The sequence below is a fragment of the Acipenser ruthenus genome, chromosome 8 (assembly GCF_902713425.1).
Source record: "Acipenser ruthenus chromosome 8, fAciRut3.2 maternal haplotype, whole genome shotgun sequence".
NCBI classification, from domain to species: Eukaryota; Metazoa; Chordata; class Actinopteri; order Acipenseriformes; family Acipenseridae; genus Acipenser; species Acipenser ruthenus.
Genome location: NC_081196.1, coordinates 48,250,902 through 48,265,879, shown reverse-complemented (window position 1 = coordinate 48,265,879; position 14,978 = coordinate 48,250,902). Strand labels below are relative to the sequence as shown.

Genomic DNA, 14,978 nt, shown 5'->3' with positions numbered 1-14,978 from the left:
CACACACACATGCACACACACTGCCAGGCAGGTCCTCTAAACACTGACCGATGGCTTGCTGCATGTAATGGTAGGTTGGTTAGCTGCCTACATTTTCATTTCCAAACCCCACCCACCAGGAGTGGGGATGTCGGAAACACCAAATTCCATGTTGTGTCTTAATTGACAGCAGAACAAAAAGGACGGCTGTTGTGCCACAGCTTTCAGAAGAGTTCTGCAGTAGCTTGTTGTAATTAAGAGAACCCAGTGCATTGAAACACAGGAACTATTCCAATGCGGTTGGTTTTGAACTTGTGATGGCCCATCAGCAGTCCATTGTAATCTCGGCTATGGTGACTTAGTGCTTGATTAATCAAAGGCTATATCTTGGGAGCTAGGCATTTTATTAAACTTTTCAAGAATATTTGTTAAATAAACATTTAAGCACTTTGTTGTGAGATGGGGTCCTGGGGGATGGTTTGCTTTTGTTCACCAGAGCACTCGTTTCTTGTTAAATGCCACTTTCTTTGTTGCAAGATTAACTAAATTATTACAGTCTTAATTATTAGTGTCTTCATGCAATGTGCTAAATGCTGTACTTGCAGCCCCATTGAGGGTCAGGGTTATGAAATGTTAATAGATAAAGATCAAATTTTTTATCATGTCCTGTTATTGTATTTATAGAGATGTACAATTCACCAATGTTTTGGGGAGTGGAATATTATAATAAAGGTGATTTTAAGAGGAATTAAATGCACACGTCACACTCATTATCAGGTTCTCTGTTAATAAAATGTCTGTGGGAAGCTGGCTCTTGCCTACATTACATCCTGTTGCAATTACCTTCATTCTAACACACATCTCATTATACACACAATGCAGGATTGTGTGAATATAAATATTAAATAATGATAAAGCATATTCAGTAGTAAGGACTGTTGTATACACCCATCTCTAACAGTGATTGAGAGTATGAGGTGCATGTTTGTCTTTTATTTTAATATTTAAACAGTGGTGATATTTAGATTCAGCCCACCATCTCTTAACTATGTAAAGTCTTTGTTGTTCCATTTTGATAGAGCTATAAAAATATTTATGTAATTTGCTTTTATCTGTTCAAAACAATGTTAGTTTTTAATGATGTTCTACCCCATTTTCAGCATATACACAGAGACTATGTATAACTGTAGCAAGGGTCCATTTTACCAAGAATCATTAGTCATATGGTAACACTTAAAAGTAACATGCCCAACCCATACTTTTGGTAGCCACTGGGCATCTGTTCATTCGGGCTCCCGTGGATTAAGATAGTGGAGAAAGTAGACTGCCTTTGGCTCACTGTCTGGTTTTCAGGGGAGGAAAGACAAGGGGGAAAAAATCTCTCTGGCAAGACTGCCAGGACAAAGACTTACGCCTGTATCTAGGCCAAAGGGCGTCCAGCACCGTGGAGCATGTTAAATATAGCCAGAAACGCACAGTTCTTTCTTTCGTTACAAATCAATAGATTCATTTAGGCTGCTCAGAGGATAAAGTAACTGAGAGTAGTCAGCTCCGCCAGTGAAAGAATGCAGGGAGGCCAGTGAAAGAATGTAGAATGGGTCCCTAGGGGAGGGGGGAGTGCTGTAAGTAAACATGCAGCTTCAGTGGTGGAACACAGGCCAGCAGGCCTCCTGACCCAAGAGCTAGACCCAAGTAAGACCTTGTCTACAGTTGCTAGGGCTGGTTAGGTGGTGACAATGACCTTTGGCCTCAGCTGTACGGCAGCCCTTAAAGTCAGATATGGTGCCTGATGTCTTTTTCATACAGAGTCTGATTTATTTATACAGATAGACAAGAGGCCTGCGGCACTTGCCCTGTATGCCTGCAGGCTCAGGACAGGCCTAAGTTTTGTAAGTTACTGAATTGAATAGATTTTACTGTATGGGCAATGACTGAAAAGGATTCCTTCTTTGCTTTTTTCTGATTGGGCTTTATTGTAGTTGAAGCTGGAGTACTTTTTTGAAAAGATCTTTTAAATGTGGCTTTTACCATAACTTGAAATAATGGGAATTTTACATGCAGCTCAGCAGAAATATTTTATTTGCACAAGGTACAAGTTGATGAGGGAGACCTATAATGGCCTGAACAGTTTAACAATGGTTTTTGATCATTACTTGAAAAAGACTTGCCAGTAAGATTATACAATAGCCCACTGAGCTCCTTTATAGTGGGTTACCATTCACAGAGCTTACAAAACAAAATCGCTGAGTATCATATGCAGTAAGCAGTCATCACTGGCAAAGTTATATTAAAATAAATAACTTAAAAAACACACACCCTCCAGGGAAACATTAGTGTGCAAGTAGTGAATTAAATTTTTTAGCAAACTAATATCAGATCAAATATAGTTATATGAAGTTCAGGTATACCGTACTAGGACCTGAAATACTAAAAGAGCACCAACGGTGTGTATCACCCCCTGTCAATGGCCCTCTGCCACATTGAAGAGGGTTGGAAAACGGTATTGATTTACTAATTACACTTAGAAAAATCCAATGTCACAAAACATCCAAGCAAGTTTTAAAATTGAACAAGTTAGGCATTGAAATGCAGATACTGCTAGGAGGGGGCCAACTGGCGCTGATTCAAATCCGAGCTCTGCAAATCTTGCCTCTTCCGATTTATCTGGAATTCATCCAGTTCAGACTGGCTTGCATTCATTTGAAATTTGGGCTGGACAGGGAATTTTTGTGCTTGTGTTTGCTGGAGAGGGGATATATATATATATATATATATATATATATATATATATATATATATATATATATATATATATATTTTGAATTACCGGTACATTATATAAAGACATGTTTTCAAACTGTGAGGAATTGGCTTGAAATGTAGAGGCTTTACAGACTTCCTCTGGTTTGTTAACATCTGGGATCATTTTTAAAAGAAAGAAATAAAACAACACTTCTAAAATAAAAGGGGGGCGTTGTAACATTGGACATTTCATTCTAAAACAATGAGTAGTCGATCTAAATAACTACTTTAACAGACAAAGGGCTACAGTCTCAAAGCTATTTACTCCAATTCGTCATTAGCAATTTTTTTTTTAGAAACTAGAAACACACCCAGTAGATTTACCAAACCAGCAATAAACAACTAAGGGTAGATGTACTAAAGTGTTGCGTCTGTCGCAATCATTGCAAACCAGTCGGAAGTGTAGCGGAACTGCAGCCACCATTCTTATTTGCATTTTAGCCTTAAATGAGTATGTAATTCTGGGCATTCCTACAGAAATTCACAAAAACAGGGTGGAGATGGTGCAAATGAGGGATCAAAAATATTGTAATGAGATGTACTAACGCTGCGGGCAATTGCGACACTTACAATTGCATCAATTTGTTAAGAACTTTTGGAAGCATGTTTTAAGCAGGCGCAATTGTTACTGGCATTTCCCAGTCCGCTTTTTCTCATGTGTTGCCAGGTGTGCTCAATGTATTTTTGAGACGAACACCCAAGTACCTCATTTTCACTAAAGTCAGGGTTACTTACAAGCCTTGAAAACAAATTTCTATGGCATTTCCAGTTTTCCCAGCATGTTGGGAGCAATACACTGCCACTAACCCCCCCTCTGAGCATCTGTATAGGACCATGATCTATTGTGTGTTAATTGTCTAGGCTACTAAGTAGACCAAGTTAAAAATAATAATAATTAAAATGAAATAAAAAAAAACCCTAAAATAATTTAGTTTCAATTTAAAATAATCTTTTATTCACATTGTACACCAATGTGTACAATGCAGCAGCATGGTTTATTTTGTGTTACCAGTAGGCTAAAGTACAAAAATGTGCACTAGGTATTCATTTGATTTTACTACTGTACTGTATACTGTATAAGCCTACTGTACAGATTTATATTTTACATAATGTAATGTGTAGCCTACCTAAAACACATTAGTGTTATTTCAGCGCAGTGATTTATATTTAAAATACATCAAGAACTGTAAATGTATGTGTGTGCGATTTTATTGTATTGTTTTTAAACCCGACACCTCCTTATGTCTGACAGACACGTCCGGTTTAGTGAGGGGCCACTGTATGATTATGAAACGCTTTTTGGGGGTGAAGGTTGGGACCCCACTATAGAATCTGATGGGATTAAACTGCCTTTCATTTATACAGTATTAAAATAAGTAAAATGAAGATGGAACAGAATGCATTACACACATGACGTTTACATTTAACAAAAACATGTTATTTTGATTCTTGCACCCTTGCATGTAGAGACGTTATCCTTTGGGCACCCTCTGCTGCAGCAAACCACAACTCAACTGCCGCTATTTTATTTGAAAAAATGTCTCACAACTCTCGCTAGAGATCTCGCTAAGATGATGCAATAATATTTAGATTAGTATATTGTGGATCTCTTCATTTACATATTTTTTCTTAGTACATACGACAAAATGTACACTTTGTGAATTGCCATAACAAAAACGCAAATTGCAGTATGTTTGTGCTGTGACTGGCCCATCTTAGTACATCTACCCCTAAGACTTTTAATCCAGGGGCTTGGATGAAATATTAAGTTGTTTCTGATTAGTTTTTGATGCTTAGTGGTTTTCTTTTTCCTTTCAGCACAAAATTACGCTATGTGCTAATGAGGGTTTGAAGTAAATAGTTTTGAAAATCCAGCCCAAAATATACCAAATAGACTCACATGCCCTTTATATTCCAGTTCAATTGAACAAAGTTTTAGTAAGCCTGTTGAAAAAAAGAAAAAAAAAGATATATATATATATATATATATATATATATATATATATATATATATATATATATATATCCGTAAATATAACTCCTGTCTGTGGTTCCCTCTAGCTATCTGCTTCTCCGTCTGGGCAAGTTGTTATTTTAAACATTATTGTAAATAGCTTTAATCAAGGATACTTTTATCTTTAAATCAGATTCTGCCCTACTTTTGGAATACTTGAGGGACATACTGGGTACCATAAGTGAAAAGAATTTGCTTTGCAGTCATTCTCATTTTTGGTTTGTTTCTTCATTAAAATGTGAACTAGTTGACGAATATTGTTGTAATTGTAATACATACATCTTTCATTGCGATAAATACTTTGACTGTATTGTGACACGGGTGCCCTGATACTATAAATGTACTATATATGTTCAAGGCTAGTACAAATAAACAAAATCCTTAAAACAGTTAGACGCTGTCTTTGTACACTTAAACACTGCCCTCACCAGAAGTGACTTAGACCTTGCCTTGAGTGACATTTTTGCAGATACAAGGCCTTCGATCGATAAGAATCTCAAGACATTCCACTGGCAATGCATATCAAGCATCTGGCACATATTACTACTTGACTCTATCCGCTTCATCACTGAATCAATGAAAGGTCAGGAGACCCTCAAGGCAGGGGCGGGCAGTTTTGAATGGAACAGCATGCCACCACACAATGTTGTAGTAAACCTCATTGCGTATTATACCTGGAATGAAGACCCCTGCTCATGAGAGCACATTGCTGGATCTTTTCTTCTCCAAGGAGACAGGTTCTCTTCTGATCCAATTTCTTTTTTTACCCCACACAGTTCTACATAAAGTGCAAGTAGAAAGGTATGTGTGTTCTGCATGTTATTTGCCTTGCTAATTCACTTTTCCAGCAAAACATGCTTCTCAAAAGGCTTATCAAGGCTGATTGTAAGGAAATTATGTGGTTATTAGGAACATAAGTGTAGCAAAGGCTTCAGTACACATTGATTCACTTATGAGCTTCGGTGCATAGCGCAACAATAATATCTTTCCCCATCCTCACAAATGTGTGTTACAGAAACAGGGGAGAAAAAAGGGAAAGCAGCAGACAGAGTTTGTATATATTGTGCCATTCCTGAAAAGATCTATCTAATAGTAGATGTTGACAGTCAAATTTACATGAACGTTATTGTCATGTTTTATTGTTACATGAAAATTTGAACAGCTAGACTGTATTGTACAACATGTATTACAACATGTATTACATGAGGGGCAGCAGAGTGGAGTAGTGGTTAGGGCTCTGGACTCTTGACCGGAGGGTCGTGGGTTCAATCCCAGGAGGGGGACACTGCTGCTGTACCCTTGAGCAAGGTATTTTACCTAGGTTGCTCCAGTAAAAACCCAACTGTATAAATGGGTATTTGTATGTAATAAAAGAATAATGTGGTATCTGTATAATGTGAAATAATGTGATACCTTGTAACAATTGTAAGTTGCCCTGGAAGGGCATCTGCTAAGAAATAAATAATAATAATAATAAATAAGTGTGACTGGTTTGAGTACAGTGAGTCCACTATGCACTCACTGGCATGCTAATCCTTTAGAATATGGGATGGTATGTTTTTATATAACTTAATGGCCATATTCTAGTATCTGAGATAAGGATAGGCAGAGAGAGTCCACCCTTTGGTCAATATTGATATTAATCTTGATGATAGATGTGGGTTAATTAGAACATTCAATTGCTGTAGGTTGACAGAAACATTTCAGATACGAATACATTGTAAAATTTCAGCTGGCCTGGAGAATGTGTGATTGCATGTGTTGCATGAGCACGTGATTTTTTTTTTACATTGTCAATGAAACAGAATCTGAGTCTCATTCAAGTTACGGGAGAAAAAACTAAATTGATCTTGTTTCATAATCAACTGATTTCCAAGAGTTTAATGAAGTCGGCGCAATATAACTTGAAGGGACATCAAGTGATCAAAAAAAAAAAAACGAAAATGAAGAGCCCTATGTATATTGTATTGACTCCCATGTTTAGCTTTAGATTACTTGTTGCACATATTTCTAAGGTGAGCCTTATCTGTAGCATTACAAAAGAATAGCGACACTACCTGTCCTTGGTCTTCTAAAGGTTTTCTGTCTGAAAGAGGTTTAGTGCTTTATAGAAAAATAATCTTCATCCGTTTCATTTCAAACAGTGACAGAAGTCTTTTCAACAAGAGGTGCCATTTTCTTGCAGGCACAGATAGACTTCTCCTCTGCTGTATTGATTTCTTAGCATTCCCAAGCTGATAGCTCTGTAGCCATTTCTAGTCATTAGCAGTGACTGCTCTTAGAAAATAGATTTGCATGTAACTGCGCTATGCAAATTGTGTAGCTGCTGCACCCCCACCCGTATATTGATATTCTCTGAAATGCTTTTTAAATCTTCAGCTTCAGTTTAAAGATCTGGGGCTCAGCTGAGTGACTCCTCAGGAAAGGGCTTATTCTGTCACCCATGTCGACTTGCAGCTTTGTCACTCTGGGATTTAACTCGAACAGGCAAAGACGGGATGCATCTGACAGCTGCTATGAGGAACTGCATTCCCAACACGTCCATCTGAAAACAAAGCTGTGGAATCCCTGGAAAAATATGATGGTTCTGTTTAGGTTAAGGGGTGGGTAAAATGTGATGTCCTACCCCTACTGCATCATAGGCATACTCAATCAACTATTTCTATTAGCACTAACACAGAAGTAGCTGCTAATCTCACAAAGTCGTCATTTCAGTCGGCTTGTCATTAAAGAGGATATATATGTTAATTCTCTTGGATTCCATTGTCAGAATTAAAAAAAAAAAAAACAATAATCAAATTTTCCCAATCTGCCACATTGCTTTCTTATTAAATATGAAGAGAATGGTTTACAAAAAAAACATCCATATCAGAAGACCAGAAGCATAAAACACTGCTGTGCCAGTGCCACCCTTCCCTTGCTGCTACCATGAAGCTGGTCTGTTATGTCTTTCATTTATTATAGGGGTATTTATTGGGCATGTATTGGACTGATATTAAAAAGTAGTTGGTAGGAACTCTCAGCCTGGGGGTGGGGGGTGGGGGGGTCTTCCACCGAGTGGACGGCTATAAAATCTGTGCCAGTTGTGCATTTCATACCGGGAGTGTGATAGCAAGCTTTATTACACTGTCAGCCCACTTCCAGACAAAACAAAGCCATTCATAGCCTCTCTTATCAGAGTACATCCTCTCTCACTTGTACCCTCAGTCACTATCAATCAACAGTACAGGATGGTTTCAAAAGCTGTTGATCACAAATTGGAAACCATGGAGGGTTTCAGGATGAACAGTAATATACAATACAGAAGCTGCCCAGTCCACTTTAGGCAGCTGCGTTTCCCTTACTGATAGGGCGACCATATTTTCAAAGCTCAAAACCGGCACACATTGTTAAATAATTGATAAGACTAATTATACCATTTAAATATAGGCTATTTTAATAATACATTAAATCATTAAAAATACATTTACGTTTTGGCATTTTTCTTTCTTTCTTTTTTTACTGCGTCAGGCTCTATTTATTGACGATGTTGATGTGGTTTAACCTGGCGGATTCGGATGATTGCAACCTCTCGCTGCTATGTCGGGGCTACAGCTACAAAATGACCGTATTACACACAATTGTAGATTCATATTGAATATATGAAAATGCATGGCACACTCAGGAATAAGCATGCATGCCTGTGTTAATCACTTTATAAAAATAATGTTCTCGATTACCCGACTACCTTGTTTTTTTTATTTTATTTTGTTTTCAGTGCTGGTGCCATAAACTAAAACCGGGTGTTCACGTTATTTTCAGGTATTTAGAGTGTGTCGTGCTACATGAACTTTTAAAAGATTTTGAGCAAAATGTCAGGACACCGGGACCTTTGATGTAAAACCGGGACTGTCACAGCTAAACCGGGACGTCTGGTCACCCTACTTACTGATCATTGCGCTCTTAATTATGTATCACAAAAGGTAACAGTAACACAGTTCGAGTGTCCCAATTCAAAACCTTGCTCAATCATAGGCCTACAGTTACTCTAGCTACCAGTAGCCTACCCTTCGAAGTGTGGGGGTGCTTTGCTGTAGAGGTTATGTCTTTTATAAAAATAAAAACCATTGCCTCCCTGCCTGATTTGCACGTTCCCAGACAGATACCCCTGAGAATGTTTACTTCACCACGTCACCATGGAGAAAGGGCCCTTTTAGAAATGAGCATGAATTCTGAAAGAGTTGCCCTGTATAAAGAGTTTCACATATCAAACATGTCTGATGGTTTGTAGCAGATGCCTTGTGTCACATAATTTAAATCGGTTGGAAATTATGTCACTTGAAGATGTACCTGTACTGTTCAATTATTCTTATAAAACTATTTATTATAAAATATATAGCATAGGGTGCTGTGAGATACAAGCTGAAGCAGCCAAGGAGCTCATTTGTGGGCAGCCCTCTGTACAGAACTTTAAATCATATTATATATATACACCGTTCTGCCTAATACATTGGGACACCAGCCTTGAAATAGATAGAGTTTTATTGCTTATTTTACTTGAGCTCCCTTACTTACTAAATATCTGAGTGAAAAAAACAGGAGTATGGATGTGTGTGATGCAGACAGAAAGCATTCAAGAGGAGAAGTAGTGTAGGAGTCTAAAAAAAGCCTTTTATAATGACTGACTAACTACTTCGCACAGCCTGGAGGGCTGCATTCTTGGGTGGGTGCGGGCTGCAAAGTCCTTTCCTGAAATAAGTTCTTCTGGAAACAATAGAAGAAGAACATCCTCATTCATTCGCAACCATGAGTGTGCCTGACTTGATTTATAGAGTAAACCAAAGAGAAACATCCAGTGGATACCAATGGAGAGCTTCGGATTGAGTCTGTCACTCTGCTGCTTTCTGCACTGGGGTCCTGGAATCTCACAGTGCACCGTGCTGCCCTGTGATTACCATCATTATAATTCAGGGATGAAAATAAGACTCCCATTGCATAGCAGTCTGATCCATTCCTGGTGTTGCTATGAGTTTAATAAGACACATCTGAGCTTGTTACCTACCGTATACAATGTGGATAATCAAGCTCATCTGCAATGGGGGAAACTTGTATGCAATAGAAGTCATATTTCCATCCCTCTAATTAGTGTCAGATAAAGACTGACTGGACTGGTAGACTTTACTGAAACTCCTCCACTTTCATACTGTAAATTCTAGATTATTTCCATTTACTCAGTAGTTTTGAAACTATTTCTCTACAAAGCCCTACTGTCAAATTTACAGTGGGATACAGTACTTCACTCTGAGGGTGTGACATAGTAGAACTAAATGTTGCCATCTTTTAGAGACGGTCCCCTTTGGCTTTTGTGGCGAAGGCACCAAATGACTCAGCTGAGTAAATAACGTACCAGAATCCATATTGTCAAGTTAAGAAAAAATCTTTATCCCTACTGACCAGAGTTATAATGAGAATATTGACCTAGAGGTGAAAATGCTGTGTTCTATTCCCAGTGCAATGATTTATTTCAGCACATGCTTGCATTGTCTCTGTCAGCCTTTTCGCTTCAAAGATAAGAGTGCAATTAGAACATTTTAATCCACCAAGTAAAATAAAAATGTCCCTTTAACCTTTTGGCTGTCATTGTAAATAGCATGAAAAACTGCTTCTTTACGTCTCGCAAGCTCACAATTACTCAACATGTTCAAAACAGAGCCCCCAGAAGGAGGCAGTGTTTTCTTAAAGACCCCACACTTTCATACTTTGCATGTGGTTTATTGACACTATTTGTGTCAATACAAGGCCTGCTGAGGTCTATTATTGCAACTTTTGGCACTGAAAATGTTAAACATGTATCCTGCCACAATACCAGGATCCCACTTTACCTAGGTTTTGTGTTGCATTACATGTGGATATGGTGCTCTGGTGTGTGTCTAATACCCCATGCACAGTGAACAAGGACAGGAAACACTGTTTTCAAGAAGCGTAGTTGTGACAGGATAAATGTGCCTCAGCCATGTCAATTATAATTTAATTTCAGGCAAATTAAAACATGCATATATGTTATGGACCGTTGCCGTAATGCCCGGGCAGTTGGCGAAGTGCCCAGCTGCAGCGGGCAGAAGCCGAATTAGCTTCGAATTTTATGTCATTTCAGCATCTGCCCAGGCTGTTTGTCAACCCGGGCTGATGACAAAGAAAGACTTTAGTGTGCCCTGTTGTAACAAATGAAAGGCTAATGGAAAGGAACACAGCAGTGTTCATCCTCTGGGTATCTACTGTAGCTCTCAATAATAGTTCATCAGTCGAATAACTTTATTTAATTATTAGACCAACTGAATTGTTTATATTGTGGATTGCCTCACCCGTTGTGATGCGTCTGCCTGCGTTAACCCTGATTGCTACTATATATATATATATATATATATATATATATATATATATATATATATATATATATAGCTGTTTTTTTCTAAAACAACCGTGTTGAATATATTGCATATCCTTGAAAACAATGTAAATAATAATTAGGTGAATAAATGTTTGTGTAAATGTAAATGTGGCATACTTATTGTAAAACAGAGAATACATTTCAAGGTTTGAATTTGAAGTAAGCTTAAATGAAACAGAAACAAATTAACAATGATACTGAGTTTATTATCTTTACTATTGCATAAGTATGTTTACGGAATGTGGTCTTTGATTCCTTAAACAAAATGTAAAACTGGATCTACATCTGCAATTACCAGATAATAATCTGATAATGCCTTACTAATTCCTTCATATCTTCCACCCTGCTTGCTCTGCACAGGTCTACACCCCACAGTAAATTAGATATATCTTGTTAACTGCTTGACACCTGGCTCAAATTAAGCTATAGCTTTTACTTCTGGGTTTACAAGAGTGAAAATGCTCTAATAACCCGACACATTCATTAACATCTCCCCTGATTAACTGACAACATTACACTATGAAATTAATCATCTCCTTGCATCCCTGTAAATACAGCTAATGAGTGTCATTTCCATATTAACTGTTATATGTTTAATGCGCTTAAATTAATGGCACTACAGTCTCAGTCAGGCAATTCAGTCACCCCTACTCCTAACTGAGCATGTAACCAAATTATTCTGCCTTTTATTTTTTTTAGCGAATAAAGACATGTTTACTGGTAAGTCTTTTGGTTGGTTAAAATGTCCTATACAATTGTGTATTCAGACTCCAGGATTATTGATGTCACTGTACTTCAGCTTCTCTGCCGAAACAGTGCCATATCTTTGCCCAAAACATGCAGTATGCCATAGGGGATTCAGTTTCAACCCCAATTTTGCTGCAAATAGTTGCAAACAGTATTCATTTGCAGGAGAATTCATTTTTTTATTTTTTGGACGTGATTGTTTTATTCATGAGGAGACTCATTTCAGATTGTAGACTAGCCCCCAGTGACGATTGTTTCCTGGTGGTAAAATACATGCTGGATACCTGTATGCGTGCTGCAGCCTATTTAATCCACAGGTTAACTACAGTAGAATTTTAGGCGTTCTATTTATCTGAATGTAACTAACATTGTGAAACTCTTTTATTCAACATTCAAGTTGCATTTAGTCATTCTTTTGGAAATGAGTAGCACATTTAGTTATCACTCTCAGATTTAGGGTAAGAAGCTAATAAATGTTCCCCTGTAAACTGTATGTCATTCTAAAAACAGTTTTGGAAATTTAACATGATTTTGTAGAAGCCGATTTAATAGAAAACATTTCAAAGAAAAGGGGTCCTTGTACAGTTAGATACTAGAAAGTCTCAACTGCTTGAAGTTTACTGTATACTGTTATTTCAAAGAGCACGGCTGGTTTTGTTGCAGTAGTCACAGAATGGGGAAACATAATCAATATGTCTCTTATAACAACATGAGGTGGAAATATAGTTTAAATAGAATGCGCTTGTGGAGTACAATTGATATCAAAAGTATAATATACAGGAATATATACAGTTTATACTTTTTATATCCAGGGATACATTAGTTCGACATCATTGCTATTAGATGTAAAAAATAAAACAAGGAACAAGGAATTTCCACCATTATAAGCGTTTACTTACTGTACTTAACGTTGTCACACATGACGGCAGGCATCCTCCTTCATGAAAACAACCATCAACCAACAAATTAATCTAACAGTTTAACAAAGGAGCTTGAAATGGCACAGTTCGAAAAAGTTGTTATTTATAAAAGCCTCTGTTTTGTAGCTGTTCTTGGCAGGCTGGCTGAAAAAAATGGCTGGGTTACATAAACAGCAGATAGAAATGCCTGTGAATAAAAAATTAAAACAAGTGCATCCAACTAGCTCAGGGGACTCTTGTTGAAAGCAAATGTGTGCTGTAGAAGGTTTTGGTTTCCTCGTGCTAGTACTCACTAGGGTATAGAGTAGAGCAGGCAGATACACAGGATTATACAGAAACCAGGTTGTTTAATCCCTTGCATTACCGAATATGTTTTGTATGCAGGTGAGGGAACAGCAAACAAGCAAGATTCACATTTCTGTGGTTTGTTTATCTGCAACATGAAGAAAGAACCTAGAAGAGGGAACTAATTGGAATTGTTTCATGCTTATAAAAAGGGGGAAAGGAGGAACACAGACAACAACAAATACTCTTATTCAGGTCCCTAACTAGAGGGGTAAGTGAATTACAGCTGTAAAATTAGACCCTAGGCTCCACCCACACATACAGAAAATAAAAGGGTTCTTCTGAATTGTTTGTTTACCATATTTTGAAGAAAATTCTACGACTGTGATTCAGAGCTGAGTGGAGATGATGCATTTTCAATAAGGCCCTTTGTGACGACACTTTCTCTTTGTGCGTCAAACTGTGCTCTTTCTTTAAACAGTCAGTTAAGGCTAGAGACACACTGGTTAGGCTATATTGATTTATTTGCCTGGCAATAAATTAACAGAAGGGTAAAAACAGAAACTCTCAATTTGGGCTAAATTCATACCATGGAAAACGTGTAGGGTTGGCAGACACAGAAATCTGTCCTATGCTGTTCTCTCCTGCTGCATATGTATTTGTTGATGAGCAGGCCTGACAAGGGCGGACAAAATATGTGGCAGAAACTTTATTTAAGACAGACAGGGTCTAAGCTTATCCATTTTTTAAAATTTTTTATCTATGTTGCCACTGGGTTTGAGGCCTAAATTCCCCAAATAATTTGCTCAAGTACAACACTGGCAACACTGTCTGGTAATAAGTGTTTTGTTTATTAGCCTTTACATTTCCCTCCCCAGCCTTTGTAGCAAATTCATTTTTTGGAATTCAAAAATAAATTTCCATTAATAAATCTGAGGAACTACACAAGGTTGTATTTATAAAGCAGAGACATACCAGCAATGTTACTAGGAAACACTAGAGTAAACTTTCAAAACTAGGGGAAAAAAAAAATCTTGTCACGAAATATAACCTACTATGTTCTTTCCCTGTTTTTTAACATGGACATTTTTTTTTTTCTTTCATAAAACAATTTTACAATTTTCAAATGGAATAAATTAAATAAATAGGCCTGGGGGTTACTTGTCTGAAATTCCTCAAACACACAACCATATCCCATCCTACTACAAAAAAAGAAACAAGGACCAGGGGTCACAAATGGAGATTAGATAAAGGGCCATTCAGAATAGAAAATAGGAGGCACTTTTTAACACAGAGAATTGTGAGGGTCTGGAACCAACTCCCCAGTAATGTTGTTGAAGCTTACACCCTGGGATCCTTCAAGAAGCTGCTTGATGAGATTCTGGGATCAATAAGCTACTAACACCCAAACGAGCAAGATGGACTGAATGGCCTCCTCTCGTTTGTAAACTTTCGTATGTTCTTATGTAAATAGGTTAACGTCTGCAGTAATTACTACTGCAGTGTGTCTGAAAATGTAGCGCCTGCAGCTTTCCTGACGGCTGGGTCGCTACTGCCCTTATGATTGTAACACTCATGCATTGATTCCAGGCTTTAATGTATTCAATGGCACACCGACCCGACCTAGAATCACTGTTTGGAGTCGGACTTTTCCATCTGCTCTGAGCAAGCGGGGGTGCATATGCCAGCAAACTAATGGCCACTGAATATGTTTCTATTCACTGTGTTGAAATGATATACGCCACTGCAAAGATACAGTTAATCACGTGACCTGTAGAGGTGTGCTGTAAAAGACAGAGGTGTA

At 37.7% G+C, this 14,978-nt stretch overlaps 1 protein-coding gene across 2 annotated transcripts in view; it reads left to right on the top strand.

Annotated features, from left to right (window-relative positions):
• The window catches only part of LOC117407463 (B-cell CLL/lymphoma 9 protein-like), an 88,011-nt gene that overhangs the window by 33,907 nt on the left and 39,126 nt on the right, over positions 1-14,978 (top strand). The window lies entirely within an intron of this gene.